A 20,084-nucleotide genomic window follows, 5' to 3' on the forward strand; every position below is an offset into this window, starting at 1 on the left:
CGGGGACACTCCCGCGTAGAGGACAGCTGATCAGCGCGGAGAGGACCACGTGAGGCAGAGCTCACCACCATCTGCTGTGTCTGCAGTCCCGGGACCGTGCACAGCCATGCACAGGGTGGCCAGAACCACGCAGATCTGTCCTCCCTCAGCCCCGGGGGCCAGCCGTCCAACTCCCAGGGCCGTGCTCCCTCCCAAGCGTCCCACAGAGGATCAGTGCCTTGGCTAGTGAGAACACCCCTCCCGTCTGTCTCTGTGCCCGCATGGCCTTCTTGTCTGCGTGTCTCCGTGTCCAAACTCCCTTCCTCTTCTAAAGACACTGTCACACTGGATTAGATGCCCTGCTTGCACAGTCTCTCACTAACTTGATTACATCTGCAACAACCCTCTTTCCAAAGAAGGTCACGTCGTGTGTTTGGAGGCGCACTTTAACCCACGGCAGATCTGGTACCATCAGGGGACCCTTTTGGGGGCACAGGACACTCACCCTGAAGATGAGGACCTATCAGTGCCCAAAGGGGATGGATGTGTAGGAAGAGGCAGTGTCCTCCCCCATGGGGCCCGTCCTGCAGCAGGGTACACGAGGCACAAGCCAGGACCCCCCCTGCCCAGAATGGCCCCCTGGCCGCACTCCGGCTCTCAGACCTCCTTCCCTACGGGAAGCAGGGGACGCACCGCACTGACCCCGCAGGAAGCACTCAGCCAGTCAGGTTATCTTAGAGTGAACCCTCTTGTTCTGCACGGTTTGGAGTTTACCGAGCAGTTGCAAAGCAGGCTGTGAGTGCCGTCCGCCGCCCGGCAGCCCCCCCACCCCCGGGCTTGGCCTGGACGTGACCAGGGCACAGCGTTACAGCCACGACACCCACGTCGGTGCATCAGCCTCCACGGTAATTCCCGTGTCGCCAGCCCTGCCCTCACGTCTGCCCCCTGCGCCGGGGTCCTGCCGGCCACTCGCTTCTCCGCCACATCTCTGTAGGGCCCTCTGGGTTGTGACAGGTTCTGACTTTCCTCGCTTTCTGACCCGGACGGTTTGGGGGAGAACTGGCCAGGAATTTTGTAGAACGTCTCCCTGCTGGGGTTTGTCTGATGTTTTTCTCTCGGTCAGACTGGGGTGATGGGTTTTGGGGAGGAAGATCCCCAAGGGAAGTGCCCTTCTCCTGACGCCGTGTCGGGTTGTGCTGTCACTGTGACGCGTCACCGTACTTGACCTTGGTGCCCAGGCTGACACGACGTTGAGGTCATGTTCTGTTGGATCCAAATATAGTACTTAGTCTGAGTTCCCACTGAGGGCTGTGTGCGTCCTGTCTGTGTCCTCTTCCCATTTGAGGAAATTGAGTCTCAGAGACCAAGGCTCTCGGCCAGCGGATGCCTGGACCGGGACGCATGCCCGGACCGGCCCGTCTCCTCCCCGCCATGCCCCGTCCCTCGGCCTCCGCTGGGCTCATGGGCCCGCGATCACTGGCAGCACGTCGCGCACCCTGGCTCACGGCTTCCCCGGGCCAGACCAGCCGCCCCAGGTGGCTCCCGCGGCTGCCCTTGCTTTGGATTTCTGGACCTGCAGAGCGGAAGGGAAAATCATCAGAGCGGGGAAGGCGCTCTGGAAGGTGGAGATGCCAGCTGCCCCACCGGCTGCACCCACAGGGGCCTGGCCGCTGCAGTGTGGGCCCCACTCGGGTCCGGCTCCCACCCCGCCCCACCCTCTGGACCCTGGCCAGCCCCCCACCCCTGTCCCCAGTCTGTGTAGGAGGCAAAAGGTCAGGGCTTTTCAAAAATAGCTCTTGTTTCCTATTTACAAAACGGACACATACTCGTCTTCAGTTTGTTTCTCCAGGAAGCACAGCAGGTCTAAAGAAAGGGTGAGCTGCATTTTACACTCTTAGAGGACGAATTTTGTGGCCTGTGTCCACTGTTCCTGTTTTTTTCAAAACGAGGCCGTTCACCTGGAGATGGCCCCTGGAGTAGCTCCCAGACGGATTCCCATGTTTGCTCTGGTCGCAAACTTACCGGAAAATTGCAGGAACAGTGTGAGGAACCCCATGTGCCCTTTGCACGCCGGGCTGCGGGCGTTTCCAGCTGACCTGTTTGCTCTCTCTCCCCCCATGTGTGTCCATGTGCATGTGTGTGTGCGTTCCTGTTGTGTGTGCACAGGGTGTGTACCTACCGGCGCAGAGAGCGATGCTTGTGGCAGTCATAGGAATGGGGTCACCAGCACACACGTGACCGAGCGTGTGCACACGTTCATTTTCTCTGAGCCGTTGGAGATTAACTTGTGGACATTGGTGCCCCCCACCCCCGTGCCCGTAAGTTTTCCAACAGGAATTTACTGAGAACAAGGGCGGTCTCCCGTACCACCACAGGGCAGTTAGTGGAATCGGGAAGGTCCGCATCTGAGTTCTGTCAGTTGGTGCGCCATGTTCCCGGGCATACCCCCTCCAGGGCCCCTCATTGCGTCCGGGAACCTGGCTTGTTGGTGTCCTTGGATCAGAGGCTGAAAGGACCGTTTCCTCAAGTCATCAACAATGTTCGGATTACTGCAGAGTGTGCATTTCTCACTCACGGCCATTTGTCATGCTTTTTGTGGGTTGCTGACTTCCATTGTGAACCGTCCATTTTTTAAATCTTGAGATGCTTTTCTACTTGCAGAAGAAGTGCAGAAACGGGGCGCCTGGGCGGCTCAGTTGGTTAAGCGTCTGCCTTCAGCTTGGGTCATGATCCCAGGGTTCTGGGATCGAGTCCCACGTCAGGCTCCCTGCTCAGCAGGTGTCTGCTTCTCCCTCTCCCACTCCCCCTGCTTTTGTTCTCTCTCTCTCTCTCTGCTAAATAAATAAAATCTATAAAAGTATTTTAAAAAGTGCAGAAACAAGGCAAAGAATTCCCATACACCCTCCCCTGGGCTTCCTCTCGCTCAGTGTCTTCCACAACCACCAAACATGTATCAGGAATCAACTTTCTTGCACTACTGTTGACCAAAGCCCAGAACTGATGCAAATGTCACCAGTTACACCACCAGCTAGCTTTTTCTGTCATCCACACTATTCAGGATCTCACATTCATTAAGTGGTTTGTGGATCTCTTATTGATTTACTGGAGATCTTTCTATATGAAGGACCTCCACATTTTGGCACTTGTTCCTGTGGTGAAGCATTTCTCATTTTGCCTTTTCACTTTGTTATGGTCAACAAGGAATCCCATAGAACAAAGTCCTAACCCCCACAGGAGACTGTAGATGAGTCTCCTAGAATGATACTATGGTCCTGTGTTCAGTAGAGAGTCACAGAACCAACATCAGGCACCCAGCAGGGCACAGGCCACCTACAGGGCCCTCCCCACCTGCTCCCACACATCCGTGGGTCCCCAGCGCAGGCTGTGTAACCAGCCATATGGCGCCTTTGAAAACCTCAGTACTCACCCCATGGAGTTGTGGCCGCCGTGGGCAGAGCTGCTTCTTGTACCAAACCATGCTTCGCTCTGACCCCACTTCTGCTGAGTGGCGAGGAGCGAGTGTGACTCTACCCGGCAACGGGGGTGGGGGGACGTCTCCTGGTTTCTACCCTCCGCCTCGGGTGCCCCGGGAATGTGGAGCAGGAAACCTCGTTCGCGCAGGGTGGGGCTCCGAGCCACGCAGGCAGCCGGGGAGTGTGGCCGCCGTGTTTGGAGAAGTTGGGGCAAGTGAGGTGCCCCCCCCCCGCTCCCCAGCCGTCCTGGGGGATTTGCACGTGAGGACATTGACACCTGGCCCCCAGGCCCGCTCTGCCACCAAGACTGTCCTTTTGTTGTTTTTCCTCTTGTCCCCTAACTGGGGACTTTATGTCCTTCAGGAAACCTCTGTTGGGGGCAGGTTGGAGCCAAACCGCAGATTAACGACTTGTCAGGCTGGGATTGCCCAAGACGGCACCCGCTGTGCAGGCCACGGAGACACAGCCCATATCCGGTCGTCCTTTTGCCCGGAGAGGGGCCAGAGGGGCGAGAAGACAGGTGAGCCCCAAGAGGCTCAGGGATGCATCCTGCCTGGTCCCTCCATCCAACAGGGCGCCCAAGGGGTCATGGGCACAGGACCAGAGGCGAGGGTGGTGGGGAAAGGACATTTGGCCCTGATCTCCTGCACACATAACCCCCGCCACGAGCCCTTCGTGGCTCATTTATTGAGTGTCTGCTCAGGGTGGGCGCTGGGCTCTACAGGTTCCTTAAAGCCCGATATAGCCTAGTGGAGTGGCCAAGGAGGAAACGGCGCTGAGGCAGCCTGTCCAGGGGAAAGCAAGGCCAAGAAGGCTTCCTGGAGGAGGCAGTGGCTGAACTGAGTTTGAAAGACAGGCAGCCTGGAGACTGTCAGCAGCAGGCTGGTGGATGGGCTCGGAGCAGGGCGGGGTGGGTCCAGGAATATGAGGAGTTACCAAAACCTGGGGCGTGGGTCACACGGGTGGTTACAACATCCTGATTTTAAACACAGGCAGTCATATTAAAGATCCTTCTTAGGATGGTGTGTGTGCATCCACTCTGGTGCCCAAAGACATCCTTGTCCTGGAAGACCTGTGGACGTGTCCCCTCACGCAACAGAGGGGACCTTGTCAAGACCCCCCTGGGTCAGGGGGACCAGCCCTGCCCACGAGGGGTTTGGTCCCGGGAGGCCCATTTTGGATCCCTGGCCTCCGGCGTGGCACAGAGCAGCTTGGTGTGGAGTGAAGCCGCTGAACGGGTGTTTTGTTCTGATAGTTACTGGATGGTAGGGATTTATACCCCTGTTGTTTGCCTCTTTGATGCCTAGAAAAGTATCCTTTGCCCTCCTGCCTCATTCTGCAAAGCTCCTCCAATGGGTGGCCTATCCTCCAGTGTCCCAAGGAGGTGACCAGAGGCAGACCCGTCTGTGTCCCCACCTCGTTACCCTGAACACTTCCAGACTTGAGGCCAACGCTCCCAGCACTTTCCCGCTGAAGCCGCTCTGTGCTCAGGCTCAGAGGCCCTGAGCCCTGCTGTCTCACTCCTGCCAGCGAGTCGGCCGGTCCTCTGCATGCCTTCCCGACATCCATTCTCTGACTGTCCCACTGTCCCTTTTCTCTCGGCCCACCCAGCTCCCGGAACCAGACCAATGGCCAGTGTGGAGGAGCTGGGGCCCTTTGGGGTCCCGGATGAGCCTCTGGCCAGAGCTCTGAGGGCCTGTCCAGCCAGCCGCTGTGCAGGACAGGGTGCCCCATGGCCGGAGATGGGGGGACAGTGCTGCTGGGAGGGGGCTCCTTTGCTCTTGCTAACTCCCTGAAGTTTCAGAACGACGTGGAGTCCCACAAGATGTGTCACGTGTGTGTGGGTGGCCACCACCCAGGCCTGTGCACCTAGACCCGTGCAGGCGGGAGCAGGAACCCAGAGTCCGCCACGGTGGGCGGGTGAGGGCCACAGCTGGGGAGGGGACAGTCTGCATTCTCAGGATGTTTTCCCTTTTAGCCACTCTCCGGCCATTTCCTGGCCCCTCGCAGACCAGTGATGCTGGCCCCTGGCCAGGGCCGGTTGTTTTCCACAGGGGGGGAAGGGGAGGGGTGGGTCAGTCTGGGATCCACACCCCACGACCCGGGAAGCAGGAGACACGGGTTCCAGTCCCGCTCCACCCCTTTCCAGCGTGTGACTTGGAAATCCTTTCCAGCGGTGTTTCTGCACCTGACTGTTGACGTTGGGGCCGGCTGATTCTGGGACCCGGGAGGCTGCTGCACACCTCCCAGTGCCCAGGACACCCCCCAAAATGAGCTGGCCTGATGTCAGCTGTGCTGAGGTGGCCCATAGGGACAGCAAGCAATGCTTCTTTGCTGGGTCCTCCGGGTTCCGCAGTAATGGGGCCTGGGGCCTCCAGCAGTGGCCCGAGCCCTGGGGCCGCTCGCCAGCCCTGCGGCCCCGCAAGGTGACTGACTTGGGGCACGCGCCCCAGCACAGCTAGGTGTCGACAGCACAGCTAGCTGTCCTTTCTTGGAGACTTGAACTAAGAGTCAGGAAGAGATTCAGTCCAATAGGAAAAACACAAATCGTTTTATAAAGCTGAGTCTGGGGCGAATGCTGGGGGCTGCTTCTCCGAGGGCCCGCTTGGCCTCCAGCGCGTCCCGGCAAATTTCTGAGCCCCTCGTTGACAGCTCACGTCTTCCTGCCACGCCATGGTGCTGCATGTAGACCCCGTGACACTTCCTTTAGGGAACCTTTGCCTTTCTTTTCAGATTTATTCATAACAACAGGTGCACAGTGTACGTAATACCTGCATGTGTGAATTCTACATGTCGATGACACACACGTACTGGCCCGTAATGCCATCGGAAGGGCCTCCCCACATTAGGGACGCGCAGGCAGGCGTCTCCCCACTGAGAGCCCCAGCACCTCAGCAAACCATCCTCGGGGCCCGGGGCCACGGTCTCGGGCACCTTGGAGACTTGATTCCATGGTCTGCGCCCTCACTGCGGGCTCCGGGGCTTGGGTAGCCTCCTCTCGCTGCATGTGGGCAAGACCGCCTCCAGCCTGGGGAGCGTCATAAAGGTCACAGATGCACCGTGAGCTCGTTAGGTCACATAACTCCCGCTCAGCAGCCCCTAAGTCACACTCTCTCCCCTGCTGGCTGTGAAGAAGCAAGTTGCCACGTTAGGAGGGTCCTGCAGGGGCCACGCGGCTAGGACCCCAGGGTGGCCGCCGGGCACGGAGCCAGCCTAACCCCACTCCTGCAGCCACGAGGAGGCGATTGTACCAGCAACCCGCCAGGGCAGAGACGGGCCGTCCTCCTCGGGCTCCTGGTGAGACCGCAGCCCCAGCCAGCACTCGGGGGCCTCGGGGCAGGGACCCCCCCCCCCACACACGGAGACACTCGGTGGGGAATGTGGGAAGCAGCGTGGAAAACACACCCGCTGACCGGGGCCCAGCCTGCAGGCGCTGGCGACGCATCCGTGAGCTCAGAGCAAACCCAGTGCCAGGCAGCTGAGGCCCTCCAGCAGCCGCTATTAGCCTGTCCCCCTCCCTGGCGCCCCTGTCCTCCGGGGGCTCTGCACGTGTCCGGAAGCCACGGCCGCCCTGCAGGAAGGACCAGACCCCGCCCCGCACGGACTCCCCGCGCCCCACGAGCCGGCCGGCCGAGTGCGCTGCTGGGACTGACCCTGCGTGTTTGTTTTTGCTGCCGTCCCCCCGCCCCGGGCCGCCCGCGCCGCACGCCTGTATGTCACCCGGGGCTGCCCAGCCTCGGGTGGGAGACTCAGCCGCCAGGGCCACCAGCCCCGCGACCCCTGCTCTGGGAACATGCATGCGCGCGTGCTGCGTCCGTGTGTGTGCGCTCACGAGGGTGACGTCCCTCCTCTGCTCTGTTCCTCTCCTAGCGGCTTTCCAGAGTGGCCAAGCATGGCCCGAACACACGTGCACACATGACAGAGTCCAGCTAGGGTCTCTGCCCTGGTTCCCGGCACCCAGAGACACCCTTTCCCCCATGACCGAACGAAGCCCGACACAGGTGCGGTCCTTTCTCAGGGGCCTCCCGGCAGGCCCGTGGGGAAACCGCAAGCCCATCGTTCGGTGCAGATGAGAATGGGGCTTAGGGCGGGTATCGATATGGAGGAGATGAAACCTTGTGCACGGCTGGTGGGACTGTGAAATGGGGCAGCTGCTGTGGAAAACCTCCCGGCAGGGTCTGGGTCTTCTTCAGACAATTAGAAACAGACCTACTGCGTGTTCCAGCGGCTGGGCCTGCGGGTCTGCGCAGCGAACGGCACGCGGGAACTCGGGGAGGTGTCCACACACCCTCTGTTCACAGCAGCAGGGTCACGGCAGCTGAAGAGTGTGTCCGTCGACATAGATGGACACACACGGCGTGATCTGTCCCCACGCGGGGCTGCCGAGCTCGAGCTATGGCCCCTGCAGCCTGTCACACCCAGGGCCTGTTCTCCAGCATCTCCAGACCAAGAACCCCAGGAGGTGAGCATCAGTTTTGCGCTGAGATGGTTTGTGGAGGACAGAGCAGCCGGCCTGGGGCACAGACGACACACTGACGTGGGGGCGGGGCTGTGTCTTCTGGTCGTACCCCTGGGATCAGCCCCTCCCCCAGGATTAGTTGCTGACACCCGGTGGGAGGCGGGTGCTGATCCCAGTGGTCCCCTGAAAGTCAGGGAGCCCATCCCTCGTGACCCACGGTGCCCCTCCGGGAACCTTTGCACTGGTCCACGGGGTCCCGCTCGTTCTGCACAGCGGTGGGATGCCCGCAGCTCGGAAGAGCTGAGCGGAGAGGTCTTTGCGGGATTCGCAGAGACAGTGGAGCGTCTGTGTCTGACTGATAGCTGATTGGCTTAAAGCCGGCCCGCAGAAATCCCCAGAACGGGGGTTAGTGGTCGCCAGGGGCTGAGGGAGGAAGGGAGTTGGGGGTGACAGCCAAGGGTAGGGAGTTTCTTTGTGGGGTGACGGGAGTGTTCCGACATTAAGCGTGGGGACGGCTGGGCAGACATTTCAGATGGGCCAAGTGTGGGGTGTGTGATTGCCGCTCCGCAAAGCCATGTCGGAGCCCCGCCCACAGGGCAGGTAAGCGTCGGGTCTCCGTCCTTGCGTCCTTGCGCAGTGAGGGCTTGAGCTGTTCTTGAGTAGGGGAGTGAGCTCCCCAGTGCTGGAGATATGCAAGAGGCCATTGTGAGCAGCGGCTGCACTCGCCCCAGGAGGTGGGGGCAGGGAGGAAGCAAGGGTCACGTGGAGGGCGGCAAGCTGGCTTCCTGCCCGTTGGGTGAGCTGCCAGCACCCACCCCGGAGGCCCCCTGTCACCTGAAGCTCACGGGGCCAGGCGGCAAGGCTGCTGCATGTGGGCCTGTGAGGGGCACCCCACCTCCGCCCTCTGACCCTGGACCTCAGACAGGGGTCAACTTCCCCACAGACGACAAGCCCGGAGTGGGTTAAATAGTGTCCCCACCACATTCCTGTCCCCCAGGAACCTCTGAATGTGACCTTGTTGGAAAAGAGTCTTTGCAGATGTGTTGGAGGGAAGGACGGAGATGAGCTCATCCTGGGGAGGCGTTCCTGTAAGAAGTGGTCAGTTTGGACGGACAGATGAGGGGGGTAGGGAAGACCGGGGGCACCTGGAGCCTCGGGAGGGAGGGGGGTCAGGGGCGGGGTGGGGGGAGCCGGGCTAGCCGCAGAGTGTGGCCGGAGGGAGCCCAGCAGGAGGCTGACGCTGCCCGACTTCAGGCCTTGTGTGCAGCTGCAACGGTGGTTTGGTGAAGGGCAGAGCTTGTCCAGAAACAGAGCCCGTCCGTAGTGTCCGCTGACCTCTGACAAAGGAGCAGAGACAGTTCAGGTAGTGTGGGCGTCCTGACTTCCCTGTGCCAGAAGATGGGTCCAGAGAGGACTCGGTCCAGAGTCTGCCCTCCAGGACCGTGAGAGTGAGTGTCTGCTCTCCGGAGCTCCGGCCTGTGGTCCTGGGTGAGGGCTGCCCCGGGAGCGCACAGAAGGGGCCCCTGCGTGTGAGGTGCGGCGACAACCCGCTGGCCCGGCTGCTGAGCAGGACACAGGGCTCTGGCAGGGATGTCCCCTAGACCAGGGAAGCCCCCCTTAGGGGTCGGGGGCCTCGCCCTGGGAGCAGGAAGTCGGTGGCATGCCTCCAGCCCACCCTTGCACTCAGCAGACCCTGGGCCATGGTGGCCGTTACCCTGTGGTGTGGGCGAGACCAGGTCTAACCAGGCGTCTGCTGGCAGGTTCCGGACGGCTCTGCCGTCTCCAGGTTTCCTTCCAGAAGGCGGGCTGATGGTCCCAGGCTCCCAGCACCAGAGAGGGCCCCACGTGGCGGGCCCCCGCAGGTGCGGGCGCTGGCAGTCTCAGACCCTGGGCAGTGAGGGCCAGACGAGGCCTCGCCTGTGTACCGTTGCCCCGTTGTTTGTCAAAGCTGGCCATCTCTTTAGAGGTTTGGGGCTTAGTGTGTGGATTGCTTGTTCACTGCCTTGGCCATTTTTGTACTGGGGTCGGGGGTCGTTTTTTCCTAAAAAACCTTCTAGTACATTCCGCCTACCGCTGAGACTTTTCTCAGGGGCCATCTCTGTCCATGGCTCCTGGCAGGGCCCGTGGGGTTCCAAGTGCTTATGGTGTGAGCCTCTCCTTCTCCACGCCTAACTTCCGATGGGTGCCGAGAACCCATCATGCAGATAGAAAAGCCGAGGCTCCGAGGGCTTTTCCAGGCACATGCTGGCCCGCCCAGGGGTGGCTGCGGGGGGCAAACTTCCGTCCCGACTGGAGGCCCGGTCAGGCTCTGCGTGGCCCCCATGGACACTGCTCCAAGTTCCTGGGGGGGTGGTTCTGGATATCGGTTCTCAATAGGGGTGGCCTGGTCCCAGGGGCGCTGGATGGTGTCAGGGATGGCTGTGGGCATGGAGATGGGAGGGGCCGGGGACACTTTGCCCCCCCGCCGTGCCCAGGACCTCCCAGATGTCAGCAGCAGTCTGTATCAGCACAGTACCCGTCGCTTTACAGACGTTCGGGCAAGAGTCAGGACAGTGACGAGCCGTTACTGCCCCGACTTAGAGTTTTGTGTAGTGGGTTCCACGAGGCTCTCCACGGTTCTCCCGTTGATGAGCTGTGCTTTCGTGTGGATTAGCTGTAGTGTGTGTGTGTGTGTGTGTGTAAATGGGTAAGTATACGTGTGCGTATGCACGCGTGCACACCGCGTGTGTCCGAGTATCTGGGTGTGATTCATTTTCGGAGGCCGGAACAGCATCATGAAGGACGGTTTCCAGAAAGGCTTGTACGTGCTCGCTTGTGGGGTCCTCGTGAGCGGAGGCCGCCTTCCTTCGCCGCTGCACGTCGGGGCCGCCCGCCAACGCCTTCAGGGAGCCCCACCACACAGCTCTCGGAGCTCTGGGAGGCTCTCGGAGCTCTCGGGAGCCGGACCCCAAGCACCAGAGGACCCGAGGGGAGAAGGTACCTCTGTGTCTGGCCTCGGCCTTGCTGCCACTTCAGAGAGCAGACACCCCCCATTTACCCGATCTTGGGTCCTGCTCTTCCACCCCGCCCATAGCCCTGCTCTTTGGTTTGCGTGCGGAGGGGCTGCCCTGAATCTCCATTGTCCTGACCCAGCCATGCAGATTCCTCCCCTCCCACGCCACGCACGTCAGGGTGTCTCCTTGGGCCGTGGAGCCCCCTCATCCCGCCTGCTCTGCGGCTCCGCCTCGCCAGGAAGCCCGCAGGCTCTATCGGTCTCCCTTGAAGTCAGCAGACCGAGTGCATGGAATGTTCCAGGCTGATCGCATGGATCTTTACCCCAGCGCGGTCGTGACGTGTGTCAAGTGTCTTCACTGGGAAGGACCGCCCAAGTCAAAACGAGGCCCCGTCAGTCCCTTCCACCCCAGACACACCACTGCCGGCCTGGAAACCTTCCACGCCCCAGGGGCCCCGACTCCCGGTGCAGCGGACTCGCCTACTTTTAGCACAGCCTGGCTTCAGCCCCGGACCCGCACCCGCTCCACCCTGACCTGCACCCACTCCACCCTGACCCACACCCACTCCACCCTGACCACCTGCGCCCTGGCCCAGACCCCAGGCTCTGGCCCAACGTGGGCCTCCCACAGGCCTCCAGCCCCACCCTGCGCCCTGTCGCGGGCACCGTCTACTCCAGCAGGCTCCCCACTTAATTCCTTCATTAAGAAAAGTGAGCTGTCGCTCATGGTTGGAAACTCACGCATTTGAAGTATCCATTTCAGTGTTTTGGGTCCATTCGCAAGGTTGTGCAATTATATCGCCATTATTTGATTCCAGAATACTTTCATCATCCCCAAAATAACCCCATGCCCCATTCCTCCCTCCCCTGACCCCCACGAGCCCCCTTCCCGTCCGTGGAGGAGCCTGGTCTGGTTGTGTCACATGCATGGACTCACACCCGCATGGCCGTTGTGCCTGGTTCCCTCCCTGTGCGTCATGGGCTCGGAGTTGGTCCCTGGGGTAGCCCGTGGGGGCCTCACTCCTGCTGGCGGCCAAGTGATGTTCCGTTGTGGGTGGGTGTGTGCGCGTGCGTGTGTGTAATCTGTCCATTCACTGGGTGGTGGACGTTAGGTTGTGTCTCTGCTTGGTCTATCATGCATAATGTTCCTGTGGACATTCATGCACACGTTTTGGTGTGGACGCGTGTTTTAATTTCTTTGGGGTAGATGCCTAGAAATAGAACTTCTGGGTGATAGAAACTGCATTTTAACCTTATGAGGAGCTGCTGTTTCTTTACTTCAGAGTCTGTTCATCCCTCCGGGTCAGGGCTCTGCAAACTGCCACCGGCAAACCAACCTGGCCCTCTGCCTGTCATTGCAAATAAAGTTTTATTGGCACACGGCACACCCATTATGTGTTGTTTACAGCAGCAACTGGGTTGAGTCATTGGAACAGTGATTATGTGTCCCACAAAACCAAAAATATTTACTATTTGGCCTTTTACAGAAAAAAAAATATGTTTGTAACTTACCACTTTATCCATACACTGTAATCAGCTGTTTGTGTACCTCTAATCCCCCCACCCCCAACACACACACAGTTCCCTTAGGCAGGAATTTGATTTTTTGTTTCTTTATTTCTGTTTTTTGCTGTCATTAAACACTTGCACATAATCCCCACCCTCACCATGGGGGGGGGCACTAAACTCATCAGACCTCCAGGTCCTCACTTTCCTGCGGGGACTGGGACGGAGCACTGGCCTTGCTCGGGAGTCCCACCCTCGGCTGAGCTGGGAAGTCGGCTGGGACCCCTGGGGGGGGGATACACCTGGACCATCCACCTGGGGCGGGATGCGACATCTATGTACCTTGAAGCCCCCGGGTAATGCTGAGGTCTGGGAGCCTAGCATTCCTGGTTCCTGATCCTAGATGTCTGCACTTTGGATGGATTTCGTCCCGAGGGAAGGAAGCACCAGACCCTCCTGTGCAAACCGCCCAGAGGTGGGGGCATTGTGCTGGGGCAGGGGAGTGAGGTGTACGTTTCCTACATTTCCCCCAAGTGCCCGAAGTCTGTCATTCCAGTGACGGGGGGACCCTTCTCTCTTGTGGTCCTGGCATGTCACAGCTCCAGAGAGATAGAACTCCTACAGCCAAGTCCTTTTTTTCTTTTTTTAACGACCAAGGTGTCCTTTCCTTGGGGCGGCTATAACAAATGACCCGGTCTTGGTGCTTAGAACAGAAATTGACATTCTCACCTTCTGAAGGCTAGAAGTCCCCAGGCAAGGTGTCACAGAGCCCTGCTCCCTGTGGAGGGTCCGTCCTGCCTCCTCCACTCCTCGGGGCTCCAGCCCCCCACCCTGCAGTGTGTGCCTCCGTGGCCCCATGGCCACCCCCTGTGTGTCTGAGAATCAGACCCCCCCACTCCACTCTCGGAGAAAGACACCTGGTGTGGGATTTGAGGCCGGCCCTCAATCCAGGATGACCTTTCACGTCCTTGTCCGCAAAGATCCTTTTTTCAGATAAGGCCAGGCAGTGAGCTTCCAGCAGAACGTGAATTTGGGGGACAGTCTCCACTCCTGCTCCACAGCAGCAGACATTATTTTCATCTTGCCGAGAACTGCCCGTCCTTTAGATGAACCGGAACAGTCCATGCACAAAACCGCCCTCCCTACTCCGCAACCCGTCCTTTGGTTTCGTCCTGCCACCCCCCACCGCAGCACCGCCTGCCTGCGTTCCTCCGGTGCTGGTGCCATGCATGTATGTGTGTGCACGTGTGTGTGTGTGTGTGCGTGCGTGCATGTGTGTGTGCACGTGTGTGTGTGTGTGCACATGTGAGCGCACACTTGCATAAGCACCTCCCATCCTTCTCAGACCGGGGAAGGGTGTGGGGGGGTAGAAATGTCCGGATCAGCTGACGGTTACCTTGGTGACGGTCTTGCCGAATTCGCCGTACCATATGTCCATTATCTCAGGGCAAATAAATATTTAAAAAGTAAGGTCGACGGTTATGTTAAAAATTCCTCCTCAGGATGAAGACGGTGGAGTGATTCAGAGACGCACACTCAGTAATCCCAGCGCGGTGGTTCTGGGGGGGGATGCAGGTGGAAGCAACCTTGCCCACAGGGGACGCAGAGCCGGGTCTGGGGACATCTGTGGCTGTCTGTCGGGACTCGGTGCTCCTGGCATGGTGGCATGGAGGGGGGTGGGGCCGGGGATGCTGCCGGGGACGCCCCCCCAGAGAGTGACTCTGCTGTGTCAGCAGGCGGGGGTGGGGAGGACCCCATCCTAGATACTGAAAGTAAGCATCGCTTTCAACTGAACATACGTGAGGTTTACTTCTTGATCACGTTAAAACAAACAAAAAAAGTCAGTGGGTGTGCCTCCCTGCACTGTGACAGGTGGGGACCCTACTGCAGGACAGAAGGACAGACCGAGACCCCAGGGGCATGAGGGCAGCTGCTGCGGGGTGTCTGGTGCCTGACGGTCACGGTCAACTCCCATCTGAGTCCTCCGAACCTGCTGGATGTTATGGGCAGGACCCGAGCGGGCGGAGGCCGTGGATGGTAGCCATGAGCCTAGTTTCGTTCCAAGAAGCAGAACCCAGAGACACTTCTGAGAGGTACCCAGGCAGGGGCTTGCCCGCCGGCTCCCCAGAAGAGCTGTCACAGTCGAGAAGCAGCACTTCCCGTTTGTTTGCTGCCCGGGGCAGCTTCCTGTGCTGGGCGGTTTGCTCGGCATTTCCGAGACCTACCGAGGAGAAGGGCAGACAGACGACCTGTCTGTGGTCCTTCTAGGAGAGGCCCCGGCGTCGGGAGCTGGAAGGACAAGGGAGAGGCAGCGGCACCCGGAGGCAAAGCCGCAGACCGGGGCCAGGGTCCATGTGGGCACGGAGAGCAGCAGGGCCCACTTGCATCTGTGCTGCGAAATGACCTAGACCAGTGGCCCCCGCACCCTCCGGGTCATTCTCTGGCGGGGTGGGGGGGTGTTCCAGGTACAGCGGGGACCAAGCAGCATCCTGGGGCCCCGCATGCTTTGTGCCCAGACTTCCCACTCGTGACAGATGCAGACGTCCCCAGACACGGCCCGCTGTGCCAGAAGTCAGGATCGCCCCAGGGGAGACCCCCTGCCCCAGCGACCCCCTCCACACACACGCACACACACGCGTGCACACGTGCTGGCATGTGAAAGCCTCCACCACTCCGGCATATAAAGAAGGGCCTTGCTCGTGGAAAAGCACGGAGTCAGTTAGCCAGGCATTCTGGAATGTTCCTCCCTCCGGGCTACCAGGCGAGCCACAGGCAGCACATGTCCGCAAGGGCGTCAGGGAGCCGCGCTGCAAATGCAGTCCTGATACCTTTCTCAGGAGCGTAGGAGAGAGAAGAGAAAATCGTCTTACGACGCGTTGTGAGCAGTGGGGAGACGACCCCAACCCCTCACGGCCCCTCAGCGGCAGCTGCCGCAGCCCTATGACCTGTCAGCTTGACCCAGGCGAGTCGGCCCCGACCCTGCTTCCACGCGGCTCTCTATGGTGTATGCGGTACGTGATTCCTTCTGGCGTTGCTGCGGTGAGCGCCCTGGGCCTGCCTGGTGCTGTCCTGACAGTCACCTGAGAGCGATGCCGCGGGGCCCCCGTGTCTCACACAGGCCATCGAGGCTCTCAGAACGAGCGAGCAGGCAGGTGTCCAGAGCTGGGACGTGCTCAAACCCCCCTCACTGCCCCTCAGGCCAGACAGAGTGACCTCTCAAAGCTTCTGAGCAGATGCTGGCTGGCTGTCTTCTAGAACTTTCCAGAATCTTCCAGGCCATTCTTCCTTCTCCCTTCCACATCTCATCCTGCCGTCAGGGTCGACCCTCTTTTCTGTCTTCAGGGGCGAGAGTCAGGCTAGTAATGATGAAAGTTGTAATGATAACGGAAGCGAGGACAGTGATGCCCTCTGGGAGGAGGTGCTGGGATGTCGCCTGTGGACCTGGGATGCCGATGCCGGTGTTGGTGACACAGGTGTCACAGTTCACACGCACAGAGTTGTGAGGAATGCTCCGTCCGCACTTCTGCACACACTCAACAAGGGAGTGTGGGAAAACCCGAAGCGGCTGAGTCCGTGCCCCGTGGCCTCCTGGCCGAGTTGGCGGGGTGATGGCTAAGAGCGCCCGTGGCTCTGCGGGGACCTTCTCGCAGCCTTTCTGGAGGGCGAGTCAGCCCCTGTACCTCTGAACTCAGGGTTTACACCAGGATTTGTCTCCAGGGGCGTACCCAGCCTTGACGTGCGAGGACATCTGCGTCCTGTGCGTAGGTTTTCCTGGCAAATGTCTTCGAGAAGAGACATCGATCAGAAGCGCCGGAAGCATCCAGGGCAGCCGCTCCGCACGGCGCGTGTATGTCTGTGTTCCTGCACGTCTGCAGAGCTTCTCGGCGGGGTGCGGTTCTGTCCCGGGAAGTCGCCGCGGACGCTGAGTTAGCGGGCATGCTGTGCGGCGCCCGGGGCCTTGCCGGGCTCGGTTCCCGTGAGTGCCGGTCACGTCCTTGTCAGCCGATCCATACGTGACCTTGACCTCGTGGCCCTCGAGCGACTTTAGAGACCTCAGTTAAGGGGCGGTCGGCTCGCTAACGCCGCGCTCACAACCAGCAGCGTGGTAAGTGCTGTGAGATGCGGCATGTCTGGCGCGTCCTTTCTCCACGGGCGGCGTCGTCGCCTTCCGTGCTCGGGAACACCAGCCAGCCCCGCTGCTGTGCCCTCGGACGGACGCAGCCTCCTGCAGCCCAAAATGCAGACACCAGAGCGCTCTGGACAGAGAGGGACCTCAGCGGTCGTGGCCCGAGCTGAGCGCCTTGTCCCACCTCGGCTGGGAACGGGTCAGCGACGGATTTGTCACTGCCGTGCGTGTGTCCGAGGATGACTGAGAACCGCGCCCCGCCCCCGCCCCGCCCCCGCCTAGAGTCACTGCCGTTACATAGGGATTTTAGCAGTTAGGCAAAGCCGAGAAAGGACTGTGCGGACAGTGCGGTGCTCAGCGCAGACGTGCCGAGACCTGGCCGGCTGGGAGGGCCCCACCCCCAGGGCTGCCTCCCACCCCCCCCACCCCACCCCCGTCCAGCCCGGCCGGCCCGGCTCCGTCTCCCTGCGTGGCTCTCACTCAGACCCTCCCTTAAGACAGGGGTCTCACCGGGGCCCGGGGCCATGTCTGGGGACGTCTGTGGTCATCGCAACGGGGGCTGTTCTCGGCATCGAGGGGGTGGGGGCCGCGATGTTGCTCGGTGCCCGCGGTGGCCGGGACGCCCCTGCCGAGAGTGACCCGGCTCCAAATGTTGGGCCACGAGGGAGACCCCGCATTATCTGAAAAAGCAGGGACGTCTGGTCCCTGCTCACGCTGGACACGAGAGTAAATCCCGGGGTCAGAGGGTACGAACCAGGGTGACCCCAGCGTCTGTGAGTCGCCCCACTCCCACTCAGCGTGTGTCGTGAAGCGTGTGCAGTGTCCCAGGACCTCTGGAGCCCGACGGCTGCAGAACGCAGTGTCCTGGGGGTCCGTGGGACCTCACCTGGGAGCGAGTCTGCTCCCCTGGGGACACAGGTGGCGCCTGGGGACATTTTTGGTTGTTTCAGCTCTAGCGAGAGCTCCCAGCATGGGGCGGGTGGGGGCCAAGGATGCCGCGCAGGCGGCAGCGAGTGGTCTGCCCCGGGAGGCCCTGGGAGAGCCCTGCTTGCTCTAGAGAAAACCACCCAGCTGCCTCCTCCCTGCGTCCGAGACGCTGGGCCCCCCCGCCGGGCCGTGGGGAAGGTCTCCACCCGATGTCCGCTCCCCACCCCCAGCCTGTGGTGCTAGCCCCCGGAGCCCAGGGCGGTGGAGGAAGGCTCGTGTGGCCGGGAGTGGCAGCGGCGGCACGACCCTTTGTGTAAGTGGAAAAAACCCTGTCGGTTTGTGGAAAGAGCTGATGTTTGCAGAGGAAGGGGCCGGCTCGCAAGAGCATGGGAGATGCTGGGAGCTGGAGGGGAAGAGCGTGGCCTGCGGTAGCCCAGGGACAGGGGCTTCTGCTGACCCCCCAGGACAAGCCCACAGCAGAATCAGCCCCAAGGACCAGCACCACCCCCCCCGCCCCAAACTTGAGGGTCTAGCTGCCAGCTTTCCCAGTTGTGGTGGTCCCAGCAGCTGCAGGGTCCCCTGGGGGACCCAGATGAAGGCATCTGCCTGGCCTCCGTAGCCTGGAGCTTCCTCAGACACACAGGAGGCTGGTGTTGGCCACAGTAGCTGGGCGGGACGCTCGCCTCTCCCTCGTGGCCATGCTTGCCGGGAAGCAGGAAAGGGGGGCCCCCCCAGTGGTCCATTCTCGGGGCAGCTGGGGCAACATGGGGTGTAGCTTGGCTCTCAGTCTCGGGCTCACCCTGACAGCTGGACACCGTGGCCCCCAAGGATGGTCCTGCCGTGTGGGTGTCCAGTACCAGAGGGAGACAGCTCTGTCCAGGGTTCCACCCGGAGCAGGGGTCCCCTCCCTGGAAAACAGCAGCTCCAAAGTGCCACCCCCCAGTGTGATCCCGGGACGTCCTGGCCTTCCTGTCGGCCTGCTGGCCCTCGGTGGCCAGCCTCAGATCCCGCGCCTTCCTGTGCCTGGGTACCTGTCACTTCCGCCGCCCGGGGTTAATCGGTTCGTCCGGAGTCTGCGTTTTCCACCTCTCTCTCTTCGGTCCTGGCATGTGGCTTCCAGCAAAGTAGAAAACCCGACGTGGAAAAACACCAAGCGTGACGTTTCAAGGCTCGGTTCCTGAGCGTTTTGTTTTTCTGATGCTGGTGCGTCCGTCATGCTCCAGAATGGAGACGAGTGGGTCCCAGAGGAATGCTCGGTGCCCCCGCCCTGCCCCCGGGAAACACGGGTGTCTCCCACGGGCTGGGTTGTGGAGAGTAAAGCAGACTCTTCAGAACGCCAGCCCGGGCTCTCTGGAGGCCGCGGCCAGTTCTGTTCACACGCCACGTTTTTGGTGACAGCGAAATATTTCCCCGAGAAAAGTGGGAGACGGTTAAGTCAAAACCACTGAACGGTGCTGTTCTCTCTCTGTCTCTCCCTTCTCTTCTGGGGGAAAGCGGTGCTCTTTGGAAAAACTGGGGAAGGTAGGTAGCATTCTGCCTTACTTCAGGAGTTAGGAATCTGTTGTTTTTAGAAAAAGGACCAAGCACCCCACAGTGCCCGGTGCACACAGGACACACGGGGCGTCGCGTCGCCGTGGAAGGAGCTCCGGGCCCGCAGCCAGGAAACCCACGTGCGGACCCCAGGCCGGCCTCTCCCGGCTCTGTCCCACTCGGCGGATTCCTTTCATCTCTGCCACGGAAATGACATCCCCAGCTTCCCAGGAATGTTGCAGAGATGCAGCGAGGCCTGGGTCTAAGCGCGCATGACCCCGGGGCTGGAACGGGTCTCTGGCAGATTCAAGGGGCCCCTGAGCCCGGGGCGCCCACAAGTGCGCTTCCCGAGGGCTTGGCTGCTGCCTGTGCTGGCCTTGGTTGTTCTCGGTTTCCCCCCACCCCAGCCCCCCGAGCCCCTTCCAGCTCCAGGCGGCTGATGGTGACATGGCCCTCGTTCCCCCTCCTGTGATGTGTGCCTCATCTCTGCTGTTCCGCGTCGGGCCGCCGACGGGTCACAGCGCTGTCCGTCTCTTCAGAGAACCGGCTTCGGCTCTCATGGACGCTTGTGCGGTGCTTCTAGTCTGTTCCGATTATCTCCGCTCCGTGTTTGTCACTCCCCTCCTCCTGCCAGCTTCGGGTTTCCCTTGTGTTTCCCGTCCTCGGTCCTCAAAGTCGGAAGTCAGGTCGTGGACCGGAGAGCGTCCTCCTGTCTTCACAAAGCCCCCTGGTTCAGAGATCAGTCTCATCCAGAAAGAGCCTCCCGGAATCATCCGGAATAATGCTTGACCACATGCCTGGGCGTTCCGTGGCCCAGCCTTGCAGACGTGGAAAGCTCGTCGGCTCCTGGCCTCCCAGGCTGCACGGCCACTTGCCCAGGGGCACGGCCTCTCAGAGCCCTCGGGGCTGTCAGCCAGTGAACGGATGAACAAAACATGCCACGTCCCTTGGCCCCGAGCAGGAGCGAGGCCCCCACGCGCTGCCCCGGGGACGGACCCTGAGCCCACGCCACTCAGGGAGGGAACCAGACATGGAAGGCCACACGGGGTGTGAGTCCACGCATGTGACACGCCCAAAACAGGCCCCTCCACG

At 60.8% G+C, this 20,084-nt stretch overlaps 1 protein-coding gene and 1 pseudogene across 2 annotated transcripts in view; one reads left to right on the forward strand and one right to left on the reverse strand.

The window, feature by feature from the left end:
- GNG7 (G protein subunit gamma 7) overlaps positions 1 to 20,084 on the forward strand; it is a 115,447-nt gene that overhangs the window by 70,764 nt on the left and 24,599 nt on the right. The window lies entirely within an intron of this gene.
- Positions 12,541 to 15,140, reverse strand: LOC125087147 (uncharacterized; annotated as a pseudogene).

The sequence above is a fragment of the Lutra lutra genome, chromosome 1 (assembly GCF_902655055.1).
Source record: "Lutra lutra chromosome 1, mLutLut1.2, whole genome shotgun sequence".
NCBI classification, from domain to species: domain Eukaryota; kingdom Metazoa; phylum Chordata; class Mammalia; order Carnivora; family Mustelidae; genus Lutra; species Lutra lutra.